Source organism: Glandiceps talaboti, chromosome 6 (assembly GCF_964340395.1).
Source record: "Glandiceps talaboti chromosome 6, keGlaTala1.1, whole genome shotgun sequence".
In the NCBI taxonomy this organism is placed as follows: domain Eukaryota; kingdom Metazoa; phylum Hemichordata; class Enteropneusta; family Spengelidae; genus Glandiceps; species Glandiceps talaboti.
The window spans coordinates 23,699,434-23,719,260 of NC_135554.1; the positions used below are offsets into that span (position 1 = coordinate 23,699,434).

Below are 19,827 nucleotides of genomic sequence, written 5' to 3' on the forward strand. Positions count from 1 at the left end.
TCAGATTTGTGAAATTTTAGGGGATTCCAGACATTTTTTTTATCCTGTCTCTATGAAGGAGAACAAAGGCAAGGCCTATTTCATCTTTGCTATATTTAATTTTAATATGCTAAGTAGACCCATAAATTTTTTAAGTCATTTTGCTAACTCTGCGATGTGTGACATCTCTTATGCTAAGGAGACCTATAGAAGTCGTTTATTTACCAACCCTGCAGCATCAACCTTTCTATAGCATGTGATCTCTCTAAAATAGAGTTATAAAAAGTTATGTATCTGGCCTGCTGTATTGAGCACTTGCTGATAGCGATCTTGGTGTATTTATTAGATTGAGGTCTGAATAGCCTGCCCTAGTATTGAATGAACTGCAGTCATTATAGTTAATTGTGTATGTCGTGATAGTTTAGTCTTTGTGTAATATCAAAAGCAGTTTGGAACATTCTGACTTGGAGCCAAGATCTTTAATTAAGCTATTGACCAAGTACAGTGAGATACAGTAGATGGTGAGATTGCCGACCACTCTCTGATTCGTGTGAGTCTTACATAATTAAACCTTCCCTGTCACACACCAAGAGCAGTGGCATGTGTTTGTAGTGAAAGTAGCTGGAGTTACCAGGTTTGCCACCTATTTGGGGGAAACAACTCAGCAGTTCTCCATTGTAGAGGTAACTGGTGTGGTGTGTATTGTGGTATAAGTCACAGGGGTATAGGCTTGTTTACCTAGCAATTAATTGATAATTAGGGGTAGGTCTCAGTCTGGCGTCCTCAATGCCAAAACGACCTTCTCTGGCTGTAATCTCTCAGGAGTCTGGCAATTTTGTTTTTGTATGCTTTATATTCTCTTTTTGTTTAGGCTGCTCAGGAAGTTAGTGAATAGGGTAAGTATTCATCCAATTCAGACTGCATCATAACAGATTAAATGTTGTCTTTGACACAAGTGTTTAGGAGGAATAAACCAACATTTCTCTGTTGTGATCTTGTAAACTTAGGTGCGTGGATGCTTGCATGGTATTTTGTACTGTAAGAGTCAACCAAGGGTCAAGGTATCACATACCTATGAATGGGAGTGTCTTCCTATCAGATATATTGGTCTAGATATACTTTGTAATTAGTTTCTGCAGGGATATGATTTGATGACCTTTGACCTTCCAGATTCATGACCTCTGACCCTTCAGATTCTTTACACTGATTAGTGTCTACTATGCTTCAGTTCTCTTACCAGTGGATTGCATGGGAACAATTTCTTTGGCGACAGTATGTTGTCACCATTATCATGTTTGTATCATGCATGTTTGCAGTGTTTTGTGGTAGCCTAAACTGCAGACTGATATTGACTTATTTGAGTGTCAATCTTTGCAATGCAATTATTTTAGAAAACCAACTAAAATTGATACCTGTGTCACAGGAAATGATAATGCAGCCCTCAAACCTTATGGCATCAAGACTATCTTCATCATTTTCATGTACCCAATTCTGTGTTAGTTATACAAGGGAATTTTGCATCATTAAGATTTAGAAAAAAAGATAATGAACTGACAAATTACCAAACTCATGTCCAATGCCATGTTCAGACCTTGTATGAATTTACTTCAATTTAGGAACGGTATGAAAATACCACTAGCATGTGCACGCACCAGTGCAAGTAATCTCAGGTTCATATGTAATAATACCACTAGTATGTACAAACACACCAGTGCAAGTAATCTCTGGTATATATGTAATAATACCACCAGTATGTACGAACACCAGTGCAAGTAATTTCTAGTACACATGTAATAATACCGTCAACTAGTATGCTTGCACACCTACTAGTGCAAGTAATCTCTGGCACATATGTAATGATGGATATTATTGTCAAAGGTGCATGTGCATTTCCTGTAATACTAATAGCTTATTATATCCTTTGGTTGAACTACTATTATATGTGACAGTTTAATAAGATGTGTGTGTGCTGAACCAATGTTCAATTTTTTCACTCCATTTCATCATGACCATGTTGCAAACTGTAAATCTGTGATCAGAAGTGACATATTGACATTAGTTTGAAGTCTATTTCCCGTTAAATTGTATGTTTCCAAGTGTGAATTGATTTTAATAGTCATGGTAAGCTGTCAAAGGATATTCATTTTAACTTTGACTATAGCTGCATGTTAGGCTGACTACCTGGTGTGCTAAACATAAATGGTTAATTTGGCTCATTTTTCCAACACAGTCAAATGAATCAATATATTGGATCATGTTCAGTGGTTGTCATGGGAACGGTATCGTCAAACATTTCTTGTAATGACATCATAAACCAACCATGGCCGGAGGTACAATACTGTAAAGTGTATCTATGTTCCTGTGCCTCTACGTGGTCGTCGTTCTGTATGTGAAATTTGTCACTGTCAAGAGCCAGAGTTATTGTTCAATTTGCTGCGTACTTACAACGAACGCAAGTAACAGTAACAAGAGGCTGTAGCTGAGAACCTAGAAATGATTGAACCCATAGTGGATCTCTGTCATGGACTAAGGCTAAGCTACAGAAGGTGAGCGTGCAGGGGTAGAGATTACTATTCAAGGAATATATGAAGTTAATCTTGCATTGTTGGATCGTTTTGAGGATTTTACGTATTATCCAAAGTAGTCTCTCATCAATAGATGTATAATTTTGATAATGTTACTCAGTCTTGCATTGTTAGATCGTTTTGAGGATTTTTACGTATTATCCAAAGTAGTCTCTCATCATCAGGTGTATCATTTTGACAATGTTACTCAGTCTTGCATTATTGGATTGTTTTGAGGATTTTACGCATTATCCAAAGTAGCCTCTCATCATTAGATGTATACTTTTGCTCAATCTTGCATTATTGGATCATTATTGAGTGTATTACGCATTTTCAAAAGTAGTTTCTCAGTGATGGTTCATTTTGACAACCTTACCCATAATAAGATTAAGTCATACTTGTTCTCTAGTGAATTAGCACATTCCTTGCTTTCCTTATGGTTCATTTTGACAACCTTACCCATAATAAGATTAAGTCATACTTGTTCTCTAGTGAATTAGCACACTCCTTGCTTTCCTTAGACAGGTTTAGTTATTAAATTTAGTAGATAATAAAGTATACTAATTAGTTTGTAGCCCAGAGTTTTTCTTTGGAAGGGCAGAAGTTGTTCAATTTATCTAATTAGAATTAAAGCAGATTACAACAGTAGGAATACATCGTGGCCTTTCTAAACTGTAAGACTTGTCTCAAATGTCATTCAAATGTCCATCAACTTTCAGTTGCTAATTCTAGTTTAGACTAGTAATATTTGTATCAATTATGAACAAAAAAAAATTGTATATCTTATCAAATCAATATACAGGGCACAGTATAGACTATAGAACCAATGACTATTATCCATTGATAACAAACTAGAGATTGAAAATTTTGAAGTATATCCGTTTTGAAACAGGAAGTTTAAAACGATGGCAATGCCTAGATCTAACTAATAATATTATGTACCTTCAACTTCAGTGTACATTGTATGTTACGTTGTCAGTGAGAAAAGAGACAAGGCTGGTAGAGAGATAGACCAAAACATCACATATTTTGAAGCTTGCTGTTCCAAAGTGGCTATGTTTTACTTCCTATATGACTCATGAGTCTGAGAGTTACATGTAATATATTTTCTAAGCCGTTGATTATATGAAATTTAATCACCAGAACAATTTACATGTTGACATAATATGAATATATTTACATAAATTATGCAAATCAGCATAACACATGGTGCATACCATCTTTAAACTGGGCTACAAAGTACCACTTTTAAAAAAAAAAAAGTGTCAGCTATTTGTTCTCCATTTGGTTAGAGTGACGCTTAGTACACACCTAATCATGTTTTGGATCTTTCTTCACTAACCTAAGGAGCTTTTCTTGTGTCATACCCTTGGTCCCTATGTGGAACTTGGAAATGAGATAGCATATGGAGCTATGGTCTAGATGACTCAGTACGTGAGTATGTCAAGATGGGCAACAATGCCATATATTTCATATTCAATCAATTCTTGACATAGGGTCATATCAACAAAGATGTGTTCATGTATTTTCCTGAGGGATTGTCACAAAATCTTAACTAATAGTTTCGTAATATAATGCTATTATACCGCTAAGTCCGTCAGTGCATATGCCTTGTTTAAGAGTTCAGCAGTCCAAGGTATTGTTCTAATATTGTTTATCATGGTGAATCATTGCTTAGTCATGTGTAAGTTTCTGTATGTAAAACATCAAAGGAGTTTCCTCAGTAGTCTGTCCCTCAGTTTAGGTGCTAAAACCCAAGGTAAGTTATTACTTCCACTGTTACATGTCTTGTCAACATCTGGTACCAGTATCACAATATTATAGTACTACAGGTTGTTTTTGCAATCCTGAGTAGCATGCATGAATACCTGTGCCCTTCTTTCCATTCAAGGTTTGTTTTGCTATTGATGTATGCCTACAGCTATTTTGAAGACTTCAGCTGTACAGTCATTGCATATTGTCGATATATAGGGTCCAGAGTTTACTACACATTGTGTACTCTGATAGCATTGTTTTGCAAGGGCAGTGTGTCATGAGAAAGGAATGTTTTCATTTCATTTCATACTGTATATGATATGTAATATCTGTTATACTTGGCAGGAGCTGTCAGTTTTCAGTAGTTCAAAAAGCTGGCCATTTGGTTTGACATACTTGCTCGAACTATACGGTGAAACCATCTGCAGATAGCTATTGTAGTCTCTCGGCTAAAGTTTTCAGAGTTGACATACAGACCACACAGTAGTACTCATTGTAAAATTTTAGTGAGTCTCTTCCTCTCCGTACTTTATACAGACTCATTAATATTGCTCCATATCTGTCTTGATACAAACATCCCAGTTCTCATTACAATTATATTTGCAATCCTTTTACACAGGGCAGTTTATGCTGACTCATCAGTATTGTTCCGTATTTGTTTTGATGGTATTGTAGGAATTCCCCGTTGTCTTAACATGTCTCAAGCTCAAATTTATCCTACCTACAGTATAGAGGGGATAATGATTTCCACTGAAGATAGATGGCATCTAAGTTGTCTCTCGAGAATTTCATTCAAATTGTTGACAAGTAAAAGGAGCTCACTCAGGGACTAATACCACTTTACTGTAGAAACCAGGTGGGGAGCATCTTTTTAGATTTTTACCATTGTTTGGGTTATCTTTGTCATTATACCAAGTAGATTATCATCAATTAATGATTCCCATCTTCAATCAAAATATACGAAGGTTTGAGAAAACCAAAAATTTAGTTCAAGTGATGTGGAATGGAAAATGCCATGACTACTACATTCAAGCACATGCGAAAAGGTAAATTGATGTCCCCACAACTGAAGTAATCATTAAAAACCTATTAACAATTGATATGATGAAAAAACATGCATGTCGTATCTTCTTCTGAGACTAGCAACTAACTTGGAAGGTCAAACGATAAAATTTTATGACCAATGTATTATGTTTGAAGTTATATTTTAAGATCTTGTACATTTAATATGTGTGTGAAGTATGGATAATGATTTGGATATCGTATTGTAGCTCTGGCAGATAGCTGCAAAACAACACGTATATTGTTCCTCAAATATTTACATTGTTCAGGTAACAAAAATATGACCGACATAAGGGGCCTTGTCAATACAAGTTGAATACGAGTAGTGACATACATAATTATTATGTCATGAATATTTGCACTGAATCCCACCCTTTCTGTTCACTTTGGCTTGAGCCCTGGTATGATACTTTTGTCAATGATAAGTTATGATAGGGGTATACCTTACTTGATCATAAGACAACTACATCATCACATTTCAATTTCACATGTGGCTTTTGTCATGACAGCAACATGACTTAAACTTGTGTAGGTTTACCAGTGTTTATGGGTAATACTGGTTTTACTTCTAGAGGTTGGGAACCCGGTAACAGAGGGGGAAATCTGGTAAAACTTGCATTAGATTCCCATACCGTGCACCATAATTTTGATTGGGAAAACCTTGGTAAGGACCCTTCTTTTGTACTATTCTGAGCAAGAACCAGTGAAATTCTACCAGCCATTTGTCAATCACACTTTTCAACATTTATGATACACATAAATGTTCAATAGAACATATGTTACTTAAAAACTTTCATGAATCTAACCATACTATGAGACAATCTTCTATAGGTGTTGTGAAATCTGAAGGTACTAAGTGCATACCAACCAGTATGTTTCCAATATGCACCCATCCATGTATAACCTTCACATAGCCCTTTGCAGGAGCTGTCTGAATCATTTAAAACTTGTACCATTCATCAGAAGTCATTCAGTGGAGAAGGTTGCGATGCTATAAAAATTTACAACTTCTTAACCAACTTCCCTTTCATTTGTTGGCCACAGAGACAACAAAACTATAATAATGAAGTTAGACTGTCACACAATGGCATCCTTACAAGTGATACTCATATAAAAAAAGTTCCATGTATCATAAACAAGGTTTATTCTACGTTGTACATAACATCAAAGTTAAGAGAGTTTAAAAGGTGTAGGGATACATCAAACAAATATTGAGCTCCCTATTGCAGTTTCAACCGTACTTGTGAAAAGAGAGGTCTCTTGTAACTGTTTGTGGTTTTGTTGCGGAGGCTATAAAAAGAGTTACTCAGAGAATGGGTTTGTTAATCCTGTGTAATCAAACAATAGGTATGCAAAAGGTTATACCTATACAATACAGTAATACTTTGCTCCACCGGGCAGCCATTTTGTTTACATGTACACCTAAATATTGCAACACATTTGATAAACAAATATTTACAGAGTGAAAGGAGACTTGGCTGTCTGACTTAAAAATGCCTTTCACCAGAACAGCCTGACTTTAAGTTTAAACTGAAAAAAATCATACTTCAATGTACATGCATCATATCATTTGTACATATAGTAGTAACATAGCTGTATCGGTATTGTATGCATTGATCACATACACCCAAAATTTCTAAGCTTGGAACACATTCATTGTGTCATTGGTTGACTTTCATACACTTGAAGAACTTACAAGGAATGGGTTGACTGATATTAACCATCAGCTGGGATATTTGAGTGCATAGTGGTTACAAAATAAATATAACACTTACATTGTAATGACAACCATTGACAGACAGATGTACATACAAAATCATAGAATTGTTGATTGACAATTACCACGGTAACACACAGAATGACTGATGTAAATATTCTATGTGTAATGCCTAATGGTATTCTGTGCGTGGCCACTTAGTGGGATGGGATGGGATGGAAGGGTTGATGGGTATACATGTATGCAACATTGGGTGAACTACATACTTAGTGGGATGGGATGGGATGGAAGGGTTGATGGGTATACATGTATGCAACATGGGGTGAACTACATGTATTTACTTAGTGGGATGGGATGGGATGCAAGGGTTGAACTTGATGGGTATATATGTATGCAACATTGGGTGAGCTACATGTATGTACTCAGTGGGATGGGGTGGAAGGGTTCATGGGTATATTTGTATGCAACATGGGGTGAACTACATAGGTGGTGGGATGGGATGGTCGATGTATGCAAAATGGGTTGAACTACACACTTGTAATATTCACAGCCTTAATTAAACTATTACTGGTATGCAGCATATTAGTCAGGGGAGTTTCTTTTCTTTCTTTTTTAAAACAAGGAAATATTACGTATCCACAAGGGTAAGCCATTCAGTGAAGGAAAGTGTAGTTATTAAAAAGCCTTGATTTAATGAGTATACACATAACAGATGGTATCGAATTAGAAAAACAATGTTCTATTCTAAGACTGAAAGTCAGCAATCCTTCTTTCCACCTGTTATTTTTATCAAAAATGTTTGATGATAAATCAATGATTTTAACTACATGCACATAGTCTGATGAATCATGAAGATTTGATGTGAAGTGACTTGAGGCATCATAACTGAAACTGTAATGGGATTGATATTTTGATGCGTGGAAACATATGGAAAATTAATAACAAAATCCACCAGTTTGCATAGCCTACAGCTTGAGGTGGTATAAATATACATGGTATCTATTGTCGGTGTGATTGGTAACATGAGAGACAGCAGGGCTTCGTTTACGTCACAGAACAGCTCACATCTCTTCAGTTGTGGTGTAGCCATCTTGAAAGATGGACGATGCAGGGTTGTAACAAACTTCTTAGCCTCTTAGAGGTACCGTATGATCTTTCACAATTCAGTATAGCACAGCTCATTAATGAGTTTAAAACTTGGAACATCTGTTTGGATGTGGTAATCTTCGTGTGAAGTCTCTCCACACATACAGTTTGATATAGTGTGAATGTTATTCTTCCAATATCTGAGCTGTATAGAGCTGCGCTAGCTGTGTTATTGATTTGTCACAAGTGATAAAATGGAATTCCTTTCTTTGTTTCGTGTATTTCGCAGGCCTTTGTTTTTTGAGTGATAATCTATTAATCAAGACTTGCTGTGGTGTTCCAAGGAATTTTTAGCCGCAACTGACATCAGACAACTTTACCAAGAATTTTCTCCTAGTTTATATTTGATACTTAACCAAATCAACCCAAGAGAAGTACACAAGAAGTGATCAAGTGGTGAGTAGACAATCTTGATGGACTTTTATTATTCTTTCAGAGTGTAATGGCTTGTTATATTGAAAGTGGTATTGTGTACCGCTGAGTTAAAGGCCATTTGGTGCTGAAAACATTGATCTCGAAGCCATAATACTAGTAGTTAGACAATCAGGCAGCTTCGTGAAGTTTTTGGAATGATTCTCTGTCATTCAGTTTGTCCCACACTATTTTCGTGTAGTCAATTCAGAATCAGAAGTTTGCTATGTAACTAGCCTCGCTACTCAGCAACCACATCAGTAAATGTACAAATGTATGCCATCAATGGTTCTTTCTATACTTACTTAATGCATTTTGCTGTAAGATTACAGAAGATAATTTTGAAAGAAATGGAAATGGTTCCAATTTATTTACTGTTGTGACCATATTTTCCACATTTTCTGTAAGTTTACAGAAGATATTTTGGAAAGTTTGAGTTGTTGCCAATTTATTTGCCTTGTTCTTGGTCACATTTTCTGCAAGTTTACAGAAGATACATGGGGAAAGAGCAATTTCTACAGTTTATTTACTTTGACTGACAGGTTTAAGATTAACCCATGTACAGTTCAGTATGGTTTAGATGTAAAATTATCAGACAATAGAAACACTTACGTTAAAATAATAAACATGTGTGTCTATGTTTATTGTTTTATCATTTGTGAGCTAATTGGATGAAGTCTAGTAGACATTCAGTTGGCAGCCAGTCTGTCTTGGAGATGGAAATTGTGTATATTGCAGGGGAGACTGTTGAGGTTTGTGTTATCAGATTTGAGTAGTAGTCTTGCTATGTGTAGACTGTAAGATATGTCATGATATTCATCCCGATCAGGCTTCTAAAACACAACTACTAAACCGCCCAATATCCTGCACAGTGCAACCAGATGTGGTGGCAGCCAATCAAATATTGTTACGCTGTGTGTAGATGCTTTTGGAACAGAAAGACTTCCTCAGAATGTGTCATTCTCACATTGCTTTTAATATGAAAGTTTTCGAAGGTTTCCATCATCCAAGTTGATAAGATTGCTGTGACTATGGAATGTAGCTGATATCAGCTGTAAGTTTGTAAGGTAGTCATGTTAAAACAGTTTGGAAGGCATCTCCCTGGAAGGGTACATGTGGTGTATATACAGATTTAGAGTATGTCTAAGATTGCATCTCTCCACACTCCGTTAGTTAGTTACTTACTTACTTACTTACAAAGAGGGTCTTTGATACCATACATTGATGGTTTTCAGATGTCAACAGTTCATGCTATATATCTGTGATTGTGTGTTGGACTCAGAAGTTATAGTAATCATGTTGAAAGTGTACAGAGACAAGTTTCTTGTCATTTGTATATTTGGGGTCTCTGTGGTTGTAACTTTGTATTGACACATGTGATTTTCTAATTATTGCATTACATAAATTGCCACTCTATTTTCTGTAGAATTTTTTCACAAGAATGCTCAAAAACTTACGCACATTTTGAAAATTCTGGTTGTAGACTTAAAAAGGTTGTTTGGGGTCGTGTGACTGCTTGGTACTATTTTGACTGAAAATGAAGAGTCCTGAACAAGAAGGTGCTCAGGATGGCTTAGCACCCTTATTTACTTTGTCCAGAGAGAAAACCAAGTGACATTCTGTCAATTGAAATTTTACTCACAGTCAATTTTTCAGAAAAACAAATCCTGAATTTTCGCAGACATGTCATCAGCACCATCAGGGGTATACTACAATGTGTTGTCATCGCATTCTGTAGTCCTGTTGCAGATGTATGTTTACTTCACATTCTATTTAAATTGTTTTTAAGACGAGAAATTAAATTAAATTGTGTTCACACCATCTCTGGTAGGTTGAATATAAGACTAGAAATTAAATTAGATTATGTTAGCTCCATCTCTGGTAGGTTGAATTTAAGACTAGAAATTAAATTAGATTATGTTAACACCATCTCTGGTAGATTGAAACTTTACAACTATATGCAGTATGATGGTGTATAAATTTCAAAACTCTTCAGAAACATATTAATCATTGTGCTATAATATTAATAAGGACTTTCCCTGTGTGAAGATGATGGTAGCAATCATGGGATCGTATAGGAACTAGACTAATGCTAACAGGAAATCCTGGAGTCTACGCTTTAGATTTATTCCTACTTTATGTCCTAGGGATGTATGAACAGAAGGTTAGAATGAAGCCCTAAAAACAATATGTCGTGTGTTTGTGTTTCACTTTATAGTCAGGACCTTAGGTCAGTTAATTTGGTTTATGTTCCATACTTTTGTGTATAAGGTAGTTTTCATCGCCAGGAACTACCCATGACAAACATGTCTGGTTTGTTTCCAAAGTCAAATTTTTTAATTTAGTTTAATGATTTCTATGTAGGGAAGTTAAGAGAGAAAGCACATGTGTTTTTTGAAATGAAACATGTAATTACTGTTAAGGAGAAGATGGATAAATTTATGTGAAGTGTTTGAATTCCATTCCTGTGAAACACACATTAAATGTTGTCATCCAGTGAAAATAGTTCATGGTTTATATTCGGCTAAAGTGAAATTAAAAGTCATTGAAAAGTTACCTGAGGGGGAAAAAAAGAAATATTGGAATTGTTTGGGTTCCTGTACAAAACCTGTAAAAATGTCATCTGTATCAGTGTATGTGTTGGTATGGTTTTACATTTGTTTGTTTTTGCATGTTCCTGTTTGTCTGTCTAGTGTGCGTGCGTTCATATGCATGCACAGAATTCCATATTACCTACTTTATACGTCTTTATGTAAACGTCCATAAGCATGATCACCTCAAAATGCTGGAGACTGACTTCATTTTGAATAGAGATTTGTGTCAAAAAGTAGTAAGTTTATCTAATACAGTAGTCTCTCAAAATATAGAAGTATTTATTTGTTTTAGACAGCAGCCAGCAGAGTGAATTTCAAAACTCTACTTGTATTTCTTTAAACATCTATGTTTGTAATATTGTCTTGACACCATTCAAATCCCTTGTGATATAACAGATTGTATGATCAGTGTCCGAAGAATGTACTGAGTTTGATGACATGCAAGTCATTAGGTTTAATCTACCATGATTCAATTTTACTTGTGTAATAGTACTAATACTTCATACATATTGCTAGTATAATGTACACATTATACACCTATATTTTTAAAGCACAGTTGGTGGAAAATCTCCAAATTTTCTGTTAGTATATGTGAGTTGAGAAATATTCCAAATACAAAATGTACTGTATAGCATTTTTCGGTTTCTCTGTTGTTTGAGAAATATACCAAAATAGTATATACCCTGTAATGTTTTCAGTAACTTATGGCACTCTTTGTTGGTTGAGAAATATACTACTATATACTATAACAAGGCCTATACTTCAAGCTCCATAACTATAACTACTGTTCTGTTAATCTTTGCCCATTGTAATTATACTAAACTTTTACATGAAACAGTTCAATCCATGTCATTAGCTGAATTACCTCTCCACTAGTCACTGGTGGTATTGTGTACACTGGCTTGATGTCCTTGTGTAAACAACGACAGAGAGGTACAGACCATTTACTCATTTGTCAACAATTCCTGAACTTATGGAATGCTGATAGGGTTTTGATTGACTAGAGCCTAGCTGTTTTGTTTGAATCTGAAGAGCTCTTTACCCCCCCCCCCCCAAAAAAAAAAAAGAAAAAAAAGAGAGATCTTCAGATTCAAACCTAACAGCTGTACACTTAAGGTTGGATCACAAGGCAATCAGACATGCATTATAAGTTGAAAATACGAACAAAATTTATCAAAAAATAGTTTCAGTTCCAGCTAATAAGGCTTTAAAGATTGTCTGAATTATGTCTCAAATTGGCAGATGTTTTGTTGGAATATTTCTTGACCTAGAATGACCCCAATCAGCACGTTACTATAGCATTGTTTGGAGAAAGATTGCCTTGCACTGTAGGTTTATGAAACTGTCATTCCATATTTAGCAATGTTATACTTGATACTTTGTGTGACATGCAGCTATTTAAATGACATGGAATGAAGGGTCAAAACCAATAACCTACAAAATGTTACTTACAACTAACGTAGTCTCAATTTATTTCTTGACATGTGTGATCTCCGGTGTCTTGCGTGATCATCGATGTCTTGAGTTCATCACCAGTGTCTTGCTGTCAATCTTTCTTTATTACATTGTAAACCTGGAAATTTTCGCTTAAGACTTACGTTCACATATTTCGCTGGAAAACAAAAATGCAAAAATAAGTGACAAAAATGCCTTCTTGTACATGAACACAATGTACCAGTCTGGTAATTAGTAAAAGTAAGTAGTGACTAAAATGCCTTCTTGTACATGAACACAATGTACCAATGTGGTAATTAGTAAAACTAAAAGTAAATATTGAACACATATTGCCTGGCTATGAGGGCTATAGCACCTGTTTATTACACCCAAGGGACTGTGAGTTACCAGAATCGCATCCTATTTCCTGCAGCCAAAGAATGCCTTCTTGTACATAAACACAATGTATCATCACGTGTCGTAACAATTAATCTTTGAGAACTAGCTGAAGCCTGTACAATCTTAAAATTTTCTAGTAGTGAAAATATCTAGGTTTACAGAATATCCAAGTGAAGTATAAAGAATATATTTATTTTATTAAAACTTGTAAAATGAAAATTATTTGATCCATCATGCATCGAAGTGAAACAGAAATAGTTTATTCCTATTATATAATTATACCAAATACAACAGAGTCATTTGACACTATATCCAGTGAAAATGAATACGAAGTAACTCAGTCCAAGGGTATAGGTGAAAAAAAAAAGTTATTTATATCACCAAGTAAAATATCATCAACGCCAATTTCAAAATGAAAAATTATTTAAATATCATAGTTCAATCCAGAGTATACATGAAAAATAAATGATTTATTTCTATCAAAAAGTTATTATGAAATCATGAAGTATAGATTTGAATTGAAATATAAATAATTTATTCCTGGTGAAAAATGAAATAAAGAAATTTTTTAATCCTATGTTTTATGTAGAACAGAATTCATTTATTCCTACCACAAGACAGTTTCCAAGTGAAATATAATTTATCGTTATTGTCAAGTAAAATTGAAATCATTCATGTCTGTATCCAATGAAAAAATGATGTAGAAATAAAGTTTGAATTGATATCTCTGGATAAAAATTATGTACTTATACTTATGCTTTTGGACTCAACTGAGTCCTTGATCGCATATATTGTATTTATTGCTTTATTTTCACTAATGTATGAGTAATAAACGTACACTTACACAGACACTAAAGATACAATAGTGAAGAACATGACAATAGCTCTAACATGAACAGAACTAATAAGACGTCTTGCCCCGCCACTTGATTAAGCATTACCTCAATACAGTTTTAAGTGAATGATTATCTTCCGATGACGAAAAAATAACTTCTTCTTATAGAAAAAATAGCTTATTCTTATAACGAAGTGAGATTGAAATAAACAGAATCCTATATCTAAATGAAATAGAAGTCGTGTATTCCAAGCTGGGGAAGTAAAATGAAAGTTATTTAATCTTTATATGTGTGTGTTGTTATGTCTACTGGGACTAAAATCTAAGTGACTGGTTTATCTCTATGCCTCACTACTAATGGTCTAGTCTCATTACAGTGCCGTGTCTTGTAAGTAACTGCCTTAAACCACAAAGATTATTTCGTTAGGTGACAACAACTGCACTATACAAGTGATATGCAGGGAGAGTGTTGCCAGGAGCAGAGTTTGTGATTTCACACTCATCTTTCATAGTCAAAGTTTTGGAATTTTTGCAACTAAAAGAAGGGAAGCTTATAAAAAGATATTTGTGTTATAATTACTTTTGACATGATGTTTGATGGGAAGTGGGTAGAGATTATGTTTGTAATATTCTTAATGAAAACGGTAATAATATTTAATAATGATAACAATAAAAGCTATTAAGTGTACATAAAAGTGTCAAACACTGTATGTAGGAATAATGGGTATCAAATTGTCTAAAAAATTACAAAAACAAAATATTTCGGTAATTCTGACAAATAGAGAGACCCAGGTAGAGAGACCCAGGGCATATTGAATATACAGCAAAGAATGCATAAATCTTTACTATTGTATTAGTCTAATATAAAAATATTGTTACATTTTGTCTTTGTATTTAATATACCGGTACCGTGCTTTCCACTGAATGATGTAAGGTAATAAAGCATTGTTATTAGTAGTAGTACACCATGCACAAGCCAAGTTGAACAAAAAATATGGAATATAATATACTCTGATCGTTCTACATCACGACAACACGTGTCTATATTTAGACAATGCGTATCTACATGTCCGTCACTGGTTCTGTTGTGTTGAAATACGAGTCTAAAACGTTCAAAATTGCCAATACTATCCCTGATTTTTCTTTGATATTACTTGTGCTGATATAATTATGTTATTCCCCAATATTTTTCTTCATCGCATTCAGCCATAAAATATTTATGACCTTAGGGTTGTCACTACTCGTCTAGCAACTCATAGTAATAAGGCCCCCTAAGTCACTCATAATTTCCTTGGTTGAACGAAGAAAAAATATTGGGGAATAACGTCAAATTATTCATACACAGTGTAAATATAAATAGTTTATTTATCGTATGTTGTCATATTTTTGTCTCAATTTGCAGAGGTAAACAAATAATACTTTGTTACGAATGTAAATGAGAGTAAATTTGTCACTGTAATATCACCATCAGTATTTATGTTTAGGTGCACAGCTGTTCCTTGCCTGTGTAATATGTGACTTATTTGTTTATTTCATATTTTTATTTTGACTCGTGTTCCAGGCCCATATAACAAGGGGAAAAATATAATATAAATACAAGTACCATACAGGCATGAATGTAATCTTTTGCTGACACATGAATAGTGAGAAGGTATCTAAGCTGTTTGTTAATTAAGGCAAACTTGTATGTTATGTCTAGGAATATATACATGTATATGTGAAAACAGAGTTGTCAAATTTTGCTAAGTCTGGTAACATTTATGTAGTTAGCTATGCAGTCATATGTTTAGCATTATGGATGTCGTGTGTTCGGTTTCTCTGTAAGCTTTTGAAAAATATTTCAGTTGTGAGTATGGAAATGTTGTAAACATAGAGCGACAGCTAGTATGTGGAACAGTTGGTTCTGAGACTCTCTGTTCTATGATTGATAGTGTCTCTCTGCTAAGGAAGTCTGTACAACAGAATGTAGAGAGATGCCTGCAGCTTGTTTTTATCCCCAGCACTATGTAGACACTGTTCGTTTTGTGTGGTCAAAGTTAGATGAGGAACAGCATGGCATATATCATGCGTGTTCAGGCAGTACTTGCCCTCAAGGAATAAACACATCGTTAACTGTACACTTAGTCAAAATCTCTTTGTTGGCAGGACAAGAGAGGCATAGAAAATGAGGCAAAGCAAACAATTAATTTCTGTCATGGAAATTCTGATACAGGGAAAAGGAATATGAAGAACGTATGTCTGTTTTATAAAAGTAAAAAATATGCACACACAGTGATATGCAATACTCAACACATGTACACAGCACATTCAGTTGCCACATGAACACCCACCCACACATCCCCCCCCCACGCACGCACGCACGCACGCACGCACGCACGCACACACATCCATCCATCCAGATCCATCCATCCATCCATCACGTACCACACACATACATGTACACACAACATAAGCATGTTTATTCATTTTCATTCTCAGTTCACTTCTCACCATAGATAGTCCATCAGAACCTATCACAAACATGTCATGCAAGTGCATAGTCATAATATTAAAAATACAACTGCCTATCTTCCCCAACTAGAAATATTATACATATGAAATTACAATGTACTTCCTCCATTGTGATAGAAGTCGATTCAAATATCATTTTCATCTCTTTTATGTCTTCCATGACAAATACATGGATATTTACGTCCCGGATCTGAGTCTCTGTAGATATGTATCCTGTCCCAGCTAACAATCATCATCATATCAATACTTGCCACAAACACAGCTGTCCCCCTGACAGGTCTTCAATACCGCCGTCATGAATAATTATTGATTCATAGCCAAACATATGCACATGTATTTATTACGAAGTATTGCTTTGTGAGTTGATAATAATTCCTGCCAGCAACACACATTATAGAAGATGGCTAATTTTAGGTAGGTCAGCCTTGCATTAACACTTTTAGTATTATGAATATAAGTTTTAGTGCTTTTCATATTTCTTCCTTTTTTTGACTGGGTGTGTTAGTTAATAGCCAGGAATCAGTCCAGAGTACAAATATGTTTCATTTCCTGAACAGTGTATGGGCTTCATATAATATTTAACATACATGATGAATGGGTTGGAACTACCCTCTGCTACTATTTACGGAATATCTGGTATGTGTAAAGTGGATATGTCTGTGATGAATATGATTTGAGAAAGAGCATAAAGGTGAAATCAGTATATCTAGAGATTTATACTTCTAACTGATACCTCACCTTGGGTTTCATTTTCACCTTCTGGCCTTTCTCTCCATCAGTAGTAATTGTAATTGATTCGTCAAAAAAAAAAATGATTGATGTGTATATTCCTCCATGGAACACAAATCCCATTGCATAATTATCAGTGTCAGTCTATTGTGTAAATTTCTGATTTTGATATGATTGATTGTACTGTACATCATAGTTTAATTAAATTATATTAAATTAAAATAATTAAAAAGTGTAAAGTGAATATTACATTATTATGTTTATTTATTGAAGACGAGGCGGTTAGTAAGCTTGCTTCATTCAGTCTACCAAATATTTACAAGAATAAATTTTAAAAATACCACACAAAATTAAAAGAAGGTGATGTAAGAACAGGATGACTTTAATACGCTGATGTGCTTGTAAGTGGATTACTGCAAGTGGAACATGCCACAATTATAGATGTATTGTAAATGCTGCCCTACTTTGCCATATCTATTTCAGGTCATTGCACTATTGTAGATGAACTTGAATTTGATGGTGTGCCAATTAATTGTTCTCTTTTAGTCCTCTATCAATATAGTAAATGGTATCAGTGCTGGGTCAGTTTTCATAGTATACAAGGACAATGACTTATTTCAAGTTTCCAGGCATACATTGACAATACTCGTCTAGTCTATTTGGTCTTTTCATCTTCGAGAAAAACACAAAGTGAATAGACATGCTGTCTGGTTCATATCTAGTCTGTAGCTTAGATAGGACATCTGCACCATGCTATCAACTATCATTCACTGGTTTAGAACAACTGATAAGGTTGAACAACACGACCTCATCTTATACAAGTTACAGTCTAGTTCGATATCCTAACTCAACAGATTCTGGCAAACGACATTACCAAACCAGACAGCCAAATCTCTGAGTAATTTAGTATACTGTGATGGTATTTCTTAATACTTATGTTCATCTTCTACTATGACATCAATACATTACATTGAAACTTGAAAACCAAGATTGCACAATGACATGAGTCAGAAAACAACTTGTAAATGTATGCTATGATTCAGAGAGGATTTCAAGCATTCATAATTAACCTATTTCTCAGCTCAATCCGATTGCATTTTACTGTGTGATTTACAATCCACTACTTAATGCAATGTGGTTAACATCTTGCTTGACTATTTCACCCTGACATACAGTCACATACAGTGAAATATGACTTACATCTGGGGTTGTCATCCAATGTTATATTGACCAATCTGTGCAGTAGTATTAGGTAATAATGTCTGCAATTATAATTTCCTGAGTTTGAATAACTTGTTTATAAGGACACAGGTGGTACAGTCACTCAGTTGTATTTTAAAGGAAATACAAGTACACGTCTGTGAGCCATATGTTTCCACAAACCAACCTTACATTCCTTCAAGGTAAGAAATTAGCGTTCTAGCAACACATGGATCTATAAAACGTCTAATGTTTTTTATATCTCTGGTCACAGCATATGCATTGTGTACAGCTTTTCAAATCTGGTTATAAGTCTTGAAGCCCATAGAATTAACATTAGTCGGAAGTTTGTTTTCATCTTTTACCATATCGTTTACTTCATCATCACTACTATGGACTTCATGTATATACAGTATATCCAGATTTGCAATAGGTGTATTGAGCAAAATGGCAATTTTGGAAAATATTATTTGAAATATTGTCAAGTTGTAATGACAACAGCCTAGAATAGAGTTCACAAGGTGATGTGTTAACTAGTTAGACTGCAGACAGAATAAGATAAGTAAAACATATTACCACATGATTGCTTTAAGGTAAAGAGTTCACTCATAGTACTACTAGAAAGTCAAGTAGCAGCTGGTGTATAGGAAGTGCATTACTTGCTACTCAGTCATAGGACTTGAAATTAATCAGTTGTCCAGGACACATAGACTACTGAATATTGTGTCTTCACTACCAAATCTGTAAGTTGGTAGTTTGTTAGACCAATGGAAATCAATGGAAGATTGTAGCTGAAGCAGGCTAAATCTGACTACCAAGCCTGGAAGTTAAATTTGAACCCCAAGCTGTGGTGTATAGTCTGGTAATGTGTCGACTTCATCAAGGCTTGGTTGCATTGCATGTAAGGTTTGGTTGTGATATACAAAATGGAGTTATGTTTAGATTTGAAGTTTTGTGTATAAGAAATCAAGAAATGAAATCACAGGAAATTCATAATTGAAACTGGGTAGTTGTACTTTCGATCCATACATAAATTATTTTCACTGTGTCAATTATAAATCATATTTCATAGATGTACTCTGCCCTAGTCTAGGACCACACCACCATTGCAAGACATAATAGTTCTTTCCATGGTTTACAAGTTAAGGTTGGCTACGAAACTAACACTTAAATACCATTACACTACTTTTTTCCTCAACTTTTAATCAGATATTCACTGATCAGTCTAAATACTCTGCACAGCTACTAGCTAAGGTCATACAAGGCCATGATAGACGAGAAAGTTGTACCTCAGATTTCCAATTATTTGGTGGTCTGATGTTTTACCGTGTTATTTTCAACAAAAGTAGTCATCTCTTTCAACTATCCTGGTTCATTTAATAACAAAATCTACAAAAAAGTTGGAGAAAAGTTGAAAATGCAATATTGTTTCACTTACAGTTATGTATACAGATATGTATGAGTTGTATATCAAGTGTGAAAAAGTGTGTG

General features: G+C 34.8%; 1 protein-coding gene across 2 annotated transcripts in view; it reads left to right on the plus strand.

The window, feature by feature from the left end:
* Positions 1 to 19,827, plus strand: part of LOC144436210 (uncharacterized) — a 104,606-nt gene that overhangs the window by 47,337 nt on the left and 37,442 nt on the right. Inside the window, exons 1-2 of one of the 2 annotated variants that reach the window (XM_078124934.1) lie at positions 8,145 to 8,218; positions 8,453 to 8,619. The gene's annotated coding sequence lies outside the window, so the exon portion shown is untranslated. Of the gene's footprint in view, positions 1 to 8,144; positions 8,219 to 8,452; positions 8,620 to 19,827 lie in introns of those variants that run through there. The other variant, XM_078124935.1, reaches the window with a different exon arrangement.